At 48.3% G+C, this 11988-nt stretch overlaps 1 non-coding gene across 1 annotated transcript; it reads right to left on the bottom strand.

The window, feature by feature from the left end:
* Window positions 1–10885: 10885 nt before the first annotated feature.
* Window positions 10886–10958, bottom strand: TRNAF-GAA (transfer RNA phenylalanine (anticodon GAA)). The gene has a single exon. It is a non-coding gene; the product is annotated as a tRNA-Phe (tRNA).
* Between the last annotated feature and the right edge of the window lie 1030 nt (window positions 10959–11988).

The following is an 11988-nucleotide window of genomic DNA, read 5'->3' as shown; positions in this document are numbered from 1 at the left end:
AAGGAATCACCTGACCCAGTGATGTCCCTACCAGTTACACCTGTTGGCAGTGATGTGTTGGGAGCAGAGGTTTATTCACCCTACCTTGTGCGGGAGACGCAAGACTCTCCCTTCCCTGAGGAATGGATACCGGCCTCACCTTCCCCAGATCTGAGTTGGAGCCCAGACTCTGTCATGTCATCAGCTGGGCGCTCCCACTAGCATGGTCTCCTCTGATTCTGCTTGCCTTGTCTGCTCCACGATGAAAGCAATACAAAGCTATTCAGTTCCAGCCACTGATGAATGATGCCCAGCACGTTTCCTGGCACAAAAGAGGGTGTTCACTCAGTGGAATGGGTTCAGGGGCTGGCTCAAGGTCTGTGTTTTCACCGAGTCGGTGTGAATCCAAAGCCTAGCGCCGCTTCTACCCCCGTGGGCCCCCTCCCATCTCTTTGTGTGCTTATGTTTGCATTTCTTCGATCCAGAAGTGTCACCGGTTTATCATGAGATAATTTGGGAGGATGGTTTGCTAGGGAGAAGGCTGTTCTCAGAGTAAGTGGTAAAGCTCTCCTCCAGCTCTGAGTGTATCTTCCTGTGACAGGGAAAGTCCTCACGCTGCTTTTCCACATTCTGGACTTGTGACTTAGGAACAAGCACCTCATGTCATAAATTCAAAAGAAGCTGGGTATTTACCATGTTGGGTGATAGCTCTTACATTTGATAGCAGTGGATACAAGAAAAGATAGACCTGCTTCAGTGGAATGGTAGCTAAGCATTTGCCAGTGGGGATCGGATGCCAGCAGGAGGAAAGCAAGGAAAACTGTGAGGATGTTTTCTTACCAGCCTGGGCAGCATTGGCTAAGACTCGGGAGTTAAAAGGGTCAGCAGGTGCCCAGCACTTCCATCCCCCAATTTTCCCAAGGCAACGCAAGGAAGACACAGGCAGGATGGTCTTGAGTCAGATGCCATTGCCCTGTGGGACCTTGGACCAAAAGTGTGACTTTCTGTAAAACAGGAACGAATAGGACTCTTCTAGCTATTCACTTCTAAGTAAAAGTGAAAGTCGCTCAGTCGTAATCTGACTCTTTGTGACCCCATGGACTATACAGTTCCTGGAATTTTCCAGGCCAGAATACTGGAGTGGGTAGCCTTTCCCTTCTCCAGGGGATCATCCCAACCCAGGGATTAATCCCAGGTCACCCGCATTGCAGGAGGATTCTTTACCATCTGAGCTACCAGGGAAGCCCAAGAATACTGGAGTGGGTAGCCTATCCCTTCTCCAACAGATCTTCCTGACCCCGGACTCTAACCCGGGTCTCCTGCATAGCACATGGATTCTTTACCAATTGAGCTATCAGGGAAAGCCCATTCACTTTTAAAAATCACAAGAAATGATCTTATGGAAAATGAAAAGAGTCAAGAGATTAGATAAATGAAAAAGCCTCCTTCGCCCAGTTCTACTTTCCATAAATAGGCACTGTTATCAGCTGGGTGTATGTCCTTTCAGCCACATGCACCCAGGCACAGAGACATCTTTGCACGTCTGGTGCTGGCCCATATGTTGATTTTACTGCGGAGAAAGGGGTTCCCAGGGAAAACGGGGCCACACAGAGATAGACTTGGAAGGAAACCAATCTAAGTCCCCAGGTCCCGATTCACAGGCTGAATTCACTCCCCACCCTATCTCACAGCTGTGGGCCGTGGGGATTCCAGCTTAGAGCCTGGGGAGGACTCATAAGTGAGTACTGCTTCGGAGAAGCAGTCTGAATCCCTAACACCCTGCACATGGCAGAGGAAGCCAGAACTCACTGGCTGCAAGCGGGCCTCCTGAGGTTACTGGCTGAATATTGGCCCCTGCCTGGAGGGGTCTTCTGGTCAAACCCAAGTTCCAGTGTGCAATGCTGTGACCCTAAGAATCTGAGGTTTTCCTTTTTGTTTGTTTAGTATTTCTTCATGGCTCCACTGAGTCTTTGCTGCCTGGTGTGGACTTTCTCTGGCTGCAGTGAGCTGGCGCTGCTCTTCGCTGCAATGGCCTGGCTGCTCTTGTCGGGAACCGCAGGCTGGAGGTTCTCTGGCTTCAGTGGCTGCTGTGTGCAGGCTCAGTAGCTGTGGCACATGAAGCTTGTGGGACCATCGGATCAGGGCTCAAACCTGTGTCCCCGTATTGCCCGGAGGATGCTCACCCACTGAGCCAGCACGGAAGTCCCAAGTCTGGAGCTCAGAAAAGGTTGTTGCAAGTTGCCAGGCCAGGAGAGCAGGCAAGTCACGCTGAAAAGAACTGCACTCCCCCCGAGTTTTCTGGGGGAGCATTTCAAAGGCTAAATTTGGGGCGAGGACCTCAGAGTGCATGAGTTTCTTCTGATGGGTTGATGGTGGGGTAATAGGAATCTCAGGAATCTCCGCCTTCTGGTTCCAACCAGCCTGGATCTGCATGCCTCCAACCTTGTGGTTCACAAGTGTTCATCATCCTCCAGCAGGGCAGAGTTGGGGGGAGGAGGAGAGTAATCAGACTGAGAGATGTGAATCAGACTGTTATCTACAGCCCTTCAGGAGCTCAGAGTCCTGTGATTCTCTGCCTAATAACTGCTTGAGCCTGCTCTTTGGAACTTGGGGAAGGCATAGAAGATTTAAAAAAAAATTTTTTTAATTTAAAAAATCTTTCTAAAATGTGAAATTCTTTATTTATTTTGCTTTTGGCTGTGCTGGGTCTTCACTGCTGCCTGCGGGCTTCTAGTTGTGGGGAGCAGGGACTGCCCTAGTGGCAGGGCTTGGGCTTCTCATTGTGGTGCCTTCTCCCATTGCAGAGCTCAGGTGCTAGGGTGCATGGGTTTCGGTAGTAGCGGCACACAGGCTCGGTTGCCTCGTGGCGTGTGGGGTCTTCCTGGACCAGGGACCAAAGCTGTGTCACCTGGAGTTGCAGTGGATTCCTGACCACTGGACCACTAAGTCCTTTCTTTCTATTTATTTTTTTAAAATAAGAAACTGGGGACAGGTAGAAAGTTTTATACCCAAGGGAGCTCCTCAGGGTCCTGTTTAATTTCAGTCTCATTTCACTCACTACGAGTCTCTAGATGCTTAGTTGAGAACGGAATAGAATGAAGGAGGATGAATGCAAAGTGATCTTAAATGGCACCAATAAGGAGGAAATTCCTTTCAGTAGAACCACAGTATTATTAACTGCAGCCTTACATATGTATATATTTTTTAAATAAGAACAAACACCAAGTAATCCTGTTGCTTGAAAAATACCATGCTGCTTGTCAAAGAGAAGGAGGCAGTAAAGATGAAGAAGTGGTCAGGGGAGTTGAAGTTCAGCAGAGCAGGGTTTGGGGCAGAGCATGGCACTTAGTCCCCGGTGGCTCAGATGGTAAAGATCCTGCCTGTGGTGCAGGAGACCCAAGTTCAATCCCTGGGTCAAGAAGAACCCCCTGGAGAAGGAAATGAAAATCCACTCCAGTATTTCTTGCCTGGAGAATTCTATGGACAGGGGAGCCTGGTGGGCTACAGTCCATGGGGTTGAACAGAGTTGGACACGACTAAGTGACTAACAGTTCCCACTCATTAGCCTGTGAAATTGCCCAGCCCATAAAGCTAATCACACCATATTTCTAGGGCTTCTCTGTGGCTCAAATGGTAAAGAATCTGCTCAATCCCTGGGTTGGGAAGATTCTGTGAAGAAGGGAACGGCAACCCACTCCAGTATTCTGGCCTGGAGAATCCCATGGACAGAGGAGCCTGGGGTGGGCTACAGTCCCTGGAATGGCAAAGAGTCAGACACGACTGAGCGACTAACACCTTCACACTTTCACTTTCATGACATTTAGTGGCTCTGTGATCGTGGGCAAGTGACTTCATCTCTTTGAACTTCTTTCCTGAAACCTCCGTGAATGTGTGGGGGAGGAGAGGAACACAGTGATTTAAGCAAGATTATACCAGCTAAGGGTCAGATACGCTGAAGGGTCTGGAGGACTTTTAGTTCGGTCTGTTTATAGTTCAGTACCAAGGGTGTGCGTGCTCATGTGCTCAGCTGTGGCCTGCAGCCCACCAGGCTCCTCTGTCCATGGGATTCTCCAGGCAAGAAGACTGGAGTGGATTGCCATTTCCTCCTCCAGGGGATCTTCCTGACCCAGGGATAGAACCCTGCATTAGCAGGTAGATTCTTTATCGCTCAGTCACCTGAGAAGCCCCAGTATCAGGGGCAAACCAGATTTCAGGATTTCGACATCCTGAATTTGAGCTGATGGGGATTCTGAGTTATCTAAGTAACTCCTGTCTCCTCTGGGAGCACCTCCACCCCCACCCTGCCATCCACACCTAACAGTCACCTGCCCAAGGGACTTGCAGGATCAAAGACCAGCTCCCCCTCCTCCCCTCCATCCCCAGGCCCCTTGGAATCACTGCCTCTTGAATTCTCCCTTCCTTTCCTGTGATAAATTTCCCCAAGGATTCTTCCTGGGTTTGCCTCACCTGGCAATGGATATATGTATGCTCTGCAGCTTAGCTTGGAAAGCTCAGATGGTAAAGCGTCTGCCTGCAACGTGGGAGACCTAGGTTCAATCCCTGGATCAGGAAGGCCCCCTGGAGAAAGAAATGGCAACACATTCCAGTATTCCTGCCTGGAAAATCCCATGGATGGAGGAGCCTTGTAGGCTACAGTCCATGGGGTCGCAAAGAGCTGGACACGACTGAGCAACTTCACTGGTCACTGGTAGCTTGGAGAAGACCTAGAATCATCAAAGACATGAGGAAATTGGCAGGGGACATAAAATCTAGGAAAACCCTGACCACATCCCTGATTTAACCTGTATTTATACCATCATTTTATATATATATATAAATATGTATATATATATATACATTTGTTTGGGCTGAACCTCGTAGCTGGTAAAACTTCCCCAACGAAGGATGAAACTGTGGTCCCCTGCAGTGGAAGCTTGGAGTCTTCACCACTGGGACCAGCCCTACCCAGAATCATTATATCTCAAGCTACAGTGGTTCACAGGACTCCAAAGTGGCTCAGTGGTAGAGTCCACCTACCAGCGGAAGAGATGCTGGAGACTCAGGTTCAATACCTGGGTCAGGAAGATCTCCTGGAGGAGGAAATGGCAACCCACTGCAGTGTTCTTGCTGGGAAAAGCTCATGGACAGAGGAGCTCTGTGGACTACAGTCCATGGGGTTGCAAAGAGTTGGCACGGCTGAGCATGCACACACAGTGGTTTGTAGCTCAGTAGAAGAGGAAAAATAATTTCCCTCCACATTTCAGAGCTTGACTGTGACCCTCTGTAATAAAAGATGGACCGACAAGAGAAAGACACTTTTAAAACATGTCTACTTCAAGTATGTGTGACAGAGAGCTCGGGGGAAATGAATAGCTTAAAGAGGTTGGCTTTAGAATTTAGGCTTAAATGTCCTCTTAATAGGAAAAGAGGAGGGCCACGTGGAGACTCCTTAGGGCAACGGTCCGCAGCCTCTAGGATCAAAACCCTGCTGATCTGAGGGGAAGCTGAGGCAATAACAATAGAGACAAAATGTACGCAAATGTCACATGCTTGAATCATCTCGAAGCTATCCCCCGTGCTCCCTGGACCATGGAAACATTGTCTTCCGCAACACCAGTCCTGGGTGCCAAACGGTTTGGGGACAGCTGTCTTCAGGAACAGCAAGGGATTTTTAGGAAAGGTGAGTGGGCCCTTAGGAGGCAGGTGGGAGCCGTGGTTGTGATGAAGTTCATCTGGGTCTGTCTGGTGTTCACCTGTGTTGAGTCCATCTTCCCTGGATGATGAACTCCTCAGGAGGGGGTTCATGATGATAAAGTTCCTTTGGGATTATCTGCCTTCAGGCAGATAAGGAAAGCTCAAAAGGAATCTTCCAGCATTTGGTATTTTTCAAATGCCTTTAGCTCAAAATAAGCAAAACACCAAAGTCCCTTGTTTGTGCGGACCTGCTCTGCTACCCACCAGCTTATAGCCTTGATTCCAAGCCTGTGAAAAATAGAGGTTTTTGGGTTCCACTGAACAGGAGGAGCTTTTGAAGATGAGTTCTGAGAATCTGTATGTTGACCACGTTCTCAGACCCATACTACCTACGCTCCACAGAGCTTACTCTTTATTGTAACCCACCACTCCATCCTCTCATTAGCATAACTTACTGTTCCAGGAGGTTCTTCCCTAGACAAGTGGCCTAGTTATTCACTGAAGTTTTCCAAAACATTCCTCAGCTCCTCAAGGATAGCATCACCAGTTTGTGCCCTAAGGTTATGTAATTTCTCTGCCTTCCCTTGCTTCTGCTGCCAGCCTTAGACTGTTGCGTTCTGATCTCTGCTCAGTCTGCATCAAGACGACCCCCACCTCCATCGCAGGACTTCCCTAGTGCTCCAGCGGCTAAGACTCTGTGCTTCCAATGCAGAGACCCCGGGTTCCATGCCTGGTCAGGAAACTAGACCCCCCATGTCACAGCCAAGAGTTGGCATGCTACAACTAACTGGCTAGGTCACATAAGGCCAGGAGTAGACAAATGAATAAATTTTTAAAAGGACCTTCCCCACTCTCCCAGTGAGGGACACACCTTAAACCAAACTTCCCATTTTCAATCAATTCTAACCTTGCCCTTCCTCCTCTGAGAGGCTGCCAAATCTCTGTGGAGTTGGAGTTCTCCTTGTCTCATCAAGGGGGTGTTTTGATAATATTTGGGGAACTGGCATTCCCTGGTCTCCAGGAGATTCCAGGGCACAGTTTGATCAGAGAACTACTGGACAAAATCGCATCCAAACTGCTGAGCCTAAGGTACAAGGTCCCCCGGAGTTTGACTGTTGCCTCACTTCTTACACAAACCCACTGCCCACTGACTCTTTACGAAGCCATATACCGTCCCTCATTCTTTTGTGTCTTAGATACTCTGTGTTTTTCTCCATGCTTCTCTCTGCTCATCCTTCTGTGTCTCAGTGTCTTTTCCATGCCTATTCTTGGAACCAGTCTCCAGTGGTCCTTAATTAGCCACCTCTCCCAGGATTGGTGCGCCCTGTGAGGTCCCAACCCACAGGGAACCCGGACTGGCCCTGTGACTTGCTGTGACTGATTCAGCGTGGCAGGCATTCAGCTGGGCCATCCCCGGGCCTAAATGTAAGACCTAGAAACAAGGAAGCGTGCCGTCCCCAGAGCCCTGAGCCACCCAGCTAGTCTCCTGTGGAGGCCGCGCAGGGCAGGCCAGCCCGGGGAACTATTTGCACAGCTGCAGGGTTGCTCTGCCAGCATCCCGGCTTTGCTCAGCCTTTGCGTCATCTCTGTGGAGACTACGTGGGTGAGCTTCCAGCCAACATCCCCTGGATAGAAAGACTGTCCAGGGGCTTCCCTGGGGGCCCAGTGGCTAAGACTCAGCGGGCCAGAGTTGGATCCTGGGTCAGGGAACAAGACCTCGAATGCCTCAACTAAGACCTGTACAACCAAATTAATTACTTAATTTGTTTTAAAAGCATTCAGCTCAACCCAGAATAGTTCATCATACAGAACTGCTATCTTAAGCCAGCAGTTGTAGGGGTCATTTGTCACACAGCAGCAGACCACCAAATACACATGTTTTAGACTTACCTTGAGAGCCACTCCTTGGTGGAGCTTTTTTTGCATTATCTCACTCCACTGCCTTCCCGTGGCCAGAGTAGGAAGTAGAAATCGCCTAGTTCCCCGCTGGAGTGGCAAAGAACACATTGCAGCTTCCAGAATGGAAATTTCCAGCTTTTTCTGGCCTCCTCCTGAAGTGCCTTCCATAAATTCAACCTGTTTCATGGCCAGTGGGCCTCTTTAGGTGAGACAGCAGTTTAGGAAAAACTCTGCCAAGGATCAGAAAAATTTATGATACACACTACTGCCAGGAGATCGTGTCTTGCCTTACAGAAATTAAATCACTTTTCTTTTATTACTTTCAACTGTTTGATTTTACTGTGATTAATACGTCTACTGGAATATTTAAGAATACAATGTGTGCGTGCGTGCCAAGTGCTTCAGTCGTGTCCGACTCTTTGTGACCCCGTGGACTGCAGCCCACCAGGCTCCTCCATCCAGGGGATTCTCCAGGCAGGAACACTGGAGTGGGTAACCTTTCTCTTCTCCAGGGGGTCTTCCTGACCCAGGAATCAAACCCCTGTGTTGTCCGTCTTCTTCACTGACAGGTAGGTGGGTTCTTTACCACTAGCGGCACCTGGGAAGCCTAAGAGCTTTTCTTTTAAAACCTTTTTGTCTTTCATTTTTTTGACCACACAGTGTGCTGCGTGAGATCTTAGTTCCCAGATCAAGGGTTGAACTATGCCCCCTGCAGCCGAATCGTGGAAAGGGAAAGTGTTAGTCGCTCAGACTTTGTGACCCCATGGACTGTATGGATTGGAGCCCCCCAGGCTTCTCTGCCCATGGGTTTCTCCAGGCAAGGATACTGAAATGGGTTGCCATTTCCTTCTCCAGGAGATTTTCCTGACCCAGGGATCAAACTCGGGGTCTCCTGCATTGTAGGCAGATTCTTTACCCTGTGATTCTTTGTGACCCCATGGACTATATGGATTGGAGACTTCCAGGCTCCTCTGCCCATGGGTTTCTCCAGGCAAGGATACTGAAATGGGTGGCCATTTCCTTCTCCAGGAGATTTTCCTGACCCAGGGATCGAACTCGGGGTCTCCTGCATTGTAGGCAAATTCCTTAACCTGTGAGCCACCAGGGAAGTCAAGATTTGTGGAGTCTTAACCATTATCCTGAGAGCTTTAAAAAGTATTTTAAAATTTTTATTATTAAAATCTTTTTGTATTGAAATATATTTGATTTACAATGTGTTAGTTATAGTTGTACAGCAAAGTGATTCAGATTTATATATATGTATATACACACACGCACATATATATATCACGTCCATTATATATACTACTTCGTAGAGGAGACAGCAGGCCTTCCCTCATAGCTCAGTCGATAAAGAATCTGCCTACCACAATAAGGTACCATCTCACGCCAGTCAGAATGGCTGCGATCCAAAAGTCTACAAGCAATAAATGCTGGAGAGGGTGTGGAGAAAAGGGAACCCTCTTACACTGTTGGTGGGAATGCAAACTAGTACAGCCACTATGGAGAACAGTGTGGAGATTTCTTAAAAAACTGGAAATAGAACTGCCTTATGACCCAGCAATCCCACTGCTGGGCATACACACTGAGAAAACCAGAATTGAAAGAGACACATGTACCCCAATGTTCATCACAACACTGTTTACAATAGCCAGGACATGGAAGCAACCTAGATGTCCATCAGCAGATGAATGGATAAGAAAGCTGTGGTACATATACACAATGGAGTATTACTCGGCCATTAAAAAGAATACATTTGAATCCGTTCTAATGAGGTGGATGAAACTGGAGCCGATTATACAGAGTGAAGTAAGCCAGAAAGAAAAACACCAATACAGTCTACTAACACATATATATGGAATTTAGAAAGATGGTAATGATAACCCTGTATGCAAGACAGCAAAAGAGACACAGATGTGTAGAACAATCTTTTGGACTCTGTGGGAGAGAGAGAGCGTGGGATGATTTGGGACAATGGCATTGAAACATGTATACTATCATGTAAGAAACGAATCGCCAGTCTAGGTTCGATGCAGGATACTGGATCTTGCCTGGAGAATCTCATGGACAGAGGAGCCTGGTGGGCTCTAGTCCATGGGGTCGCAAGTTGGACACGACTTAGCGACTAAAGAGAGAGAAAAGAGAGATACATAGATATGTATATACTTTTTAGATTCTTTCCCACTATAAACTTATTGATGGACTCTTTGCAACCCCATGGACTATAGCATGTCAGGCTCCTCTCCAGGCAAGAAGACGGGAGTGGGTTGCCATTCCCTTCTCCAGGGGATCTTCCCCACCCATGGACTGAACCTGCTTCTCCCACATGGCAGGCAAATTCTTTACAATCTGAGCCAAGAGGGAAGCCCCGTAGTTCCCTGCGCTTCACAGTGGCTCCTTGTGGTTTATCTCTTTCATATGTTTGGCCACCTGACGTGAAGAACCAACTCATTGCAAAGACCCTGGTGCCAGGAAAGATTGAGGGCAAGAAGGGAAAGGGGCCACAGAGACCGAGATGGTTGGATGGCATCATCCAGTGGACTTGAGTTTGAGCAAACTCAGGGAGATAGTGAAGGACATGGAAGTCTGGCATGCTGCAGTCCATCGGCTTCCAAAGAGCTGGACACAACTTGGCCACTGACCAGCAGTGAGTGAGAAGAACAAAGCGTGCCTACATATTCATGCCTCTCTCACCCCCATATCAGCGACTCCTAATTTATTCCCCTCTCTCTCCCCTGGAATCTAGCCTTTTATGTTTCAAATCACTCGTTACAGTTATCTGATAGAGGCTGGGTTAACTTTTGACACGATGTGAACATATGACCACAGGGACAAGTGTAAGGGGAAAAAGTGGAGGGTGGCTTTCAGCCCTTTTGGTTTGTGCTGCAGGTTTTTGATGAGATATATTTGCTTTACAACGTTGTGCTACTTTCTGCTGTACAGCAATGTGAATCGGCAGTGAATATGCGTACATCCCTCCCTCTCGAGCCCCGGCCCAGGTCATCACAGAGCTCCGAGCAGAGCGCCCTCTGCGGTGCAGCAGCTCCCCGCTCGCTGCCTGTTTGGCCCATCATAGTGAACACATGTCAGCGCTACTCTCTCGATTCCCCCAGCTCTCCTTCTCTGAAAACGAAATGAAAGGGAAAGTCTCTCAGTCCTGTCCGACTCTTTCTGACCCAAGCCAGAATACTGGAGAGGGTAGCCTTTCCCTTCTCCACGGGATCTTCCCAACCCAGGGATTGAACCTGGCCAGGTCTACTGTATTGCAGGCGGATTCTTTACCAGTTGAGCCCCAGGAGAAGCCCAAAACCATTGCCAAAACCCGGGATTGAACCAGGGACCTTTAGATCTTCAGTCTAACGCTCTCCTAACTGAGCTATTTCAGCTATTTTTTCTCCTTCCCTGCCTGTATTTAAAAGCCCTGACAACGAGAGTAAATGGCTCCCCTCAGTTCAGCTCAGGCTCTCAGTCGTGTTCGACTCTTTGTGACCCCATGGACTGCAGCCAGGCCCCCGTCCATCACCAGCTCCCAGAGTTCACTCAAATTCATGTCCATTGAGTCAGTGATGCCATCCAACCATCTCATCCTCTGTTGTCCCCTTTTCCTCCCGCCATCTATCTTTCCCAGCATCAGGGTCTTTTCCAATGAGTTGGTTCTTAGCATCAGGTGGTCAAAGTATTGGAGTTTCAGCTTCAGCGTCAGTCCGTCCAATGAACAGCCAGGACTGATGTCCTTTAGGATGGACTGGTTGGATCTCCTTGCAGTCCAAGGGCCTCTCGAGTCTTCTCCAGCACCACAGTTCAAGAGCATCAATTCTTCAGTGCTCAGTTTTCTTCTTAGTCCAACTCTCACATGCATACATGACCACTGGAAAAACCATAGCCTTGACTAGACGGATCCTTGTTGACAAAGTAATCTCTCTGCTTTTTAATATGCTGTCTAGGTTGGTCATAAATTTGCTTTCACGGAGTAAGCGTCTTTTAATTTCATGGCTGCAGTCACCATCTGCAGCAATTTTGGAGCCCCCCAAAATAGCTGTCACTGTTTCCACTGTTTCCGCATCTATTTGCCATGAAGTGATGGGACTGGGTGCCATGATCTTAGTTTTCTGAATGTTGAGTTTCCATGAACAGTATGCAATAGCTCCCCCTGGTGGTATTTTATTCTGAAAGTGGATAATACCCGGCAGAAGGCAGGGCAGACAGCACCTGGCAGGCTGTTTTGTGAGCCAGAAAGTCCTTTTCCTTTTCCCTCAATTACAGTGAAAAACACGTAGCAGATTCGCCATCTTACCCTTTTCTGATTGTGTTCAGTAGTGTTGAATTGTGTTCAGTAGTGTTGAATATATTCAGTGTTGGGGAACCAGTGTCCAGAACTTTTTCCTCTTGCAAAACTGCAGCTCCACACTCATCTAA

Source organism: Budorcas taxicolor, chromosome 15, assembly GCF_023091745.1.
Source record: "Budorcas taxicolor isolate Tak-1 chromosome 15, Takin1.1, whole genome shotgun sequence".
In the NCBI taxonomy this organism is placed as follows: Eukaryota; Metazoa; Chordata; class Mammalia; order Artiodactyla; family Bovidae; genus Budorcas; species Budorcas taxicolor.
Note: the sequence above shows the minus strand (reverse complement) of the source record. Positions and strands in the feature narration are given on the sequence as shown.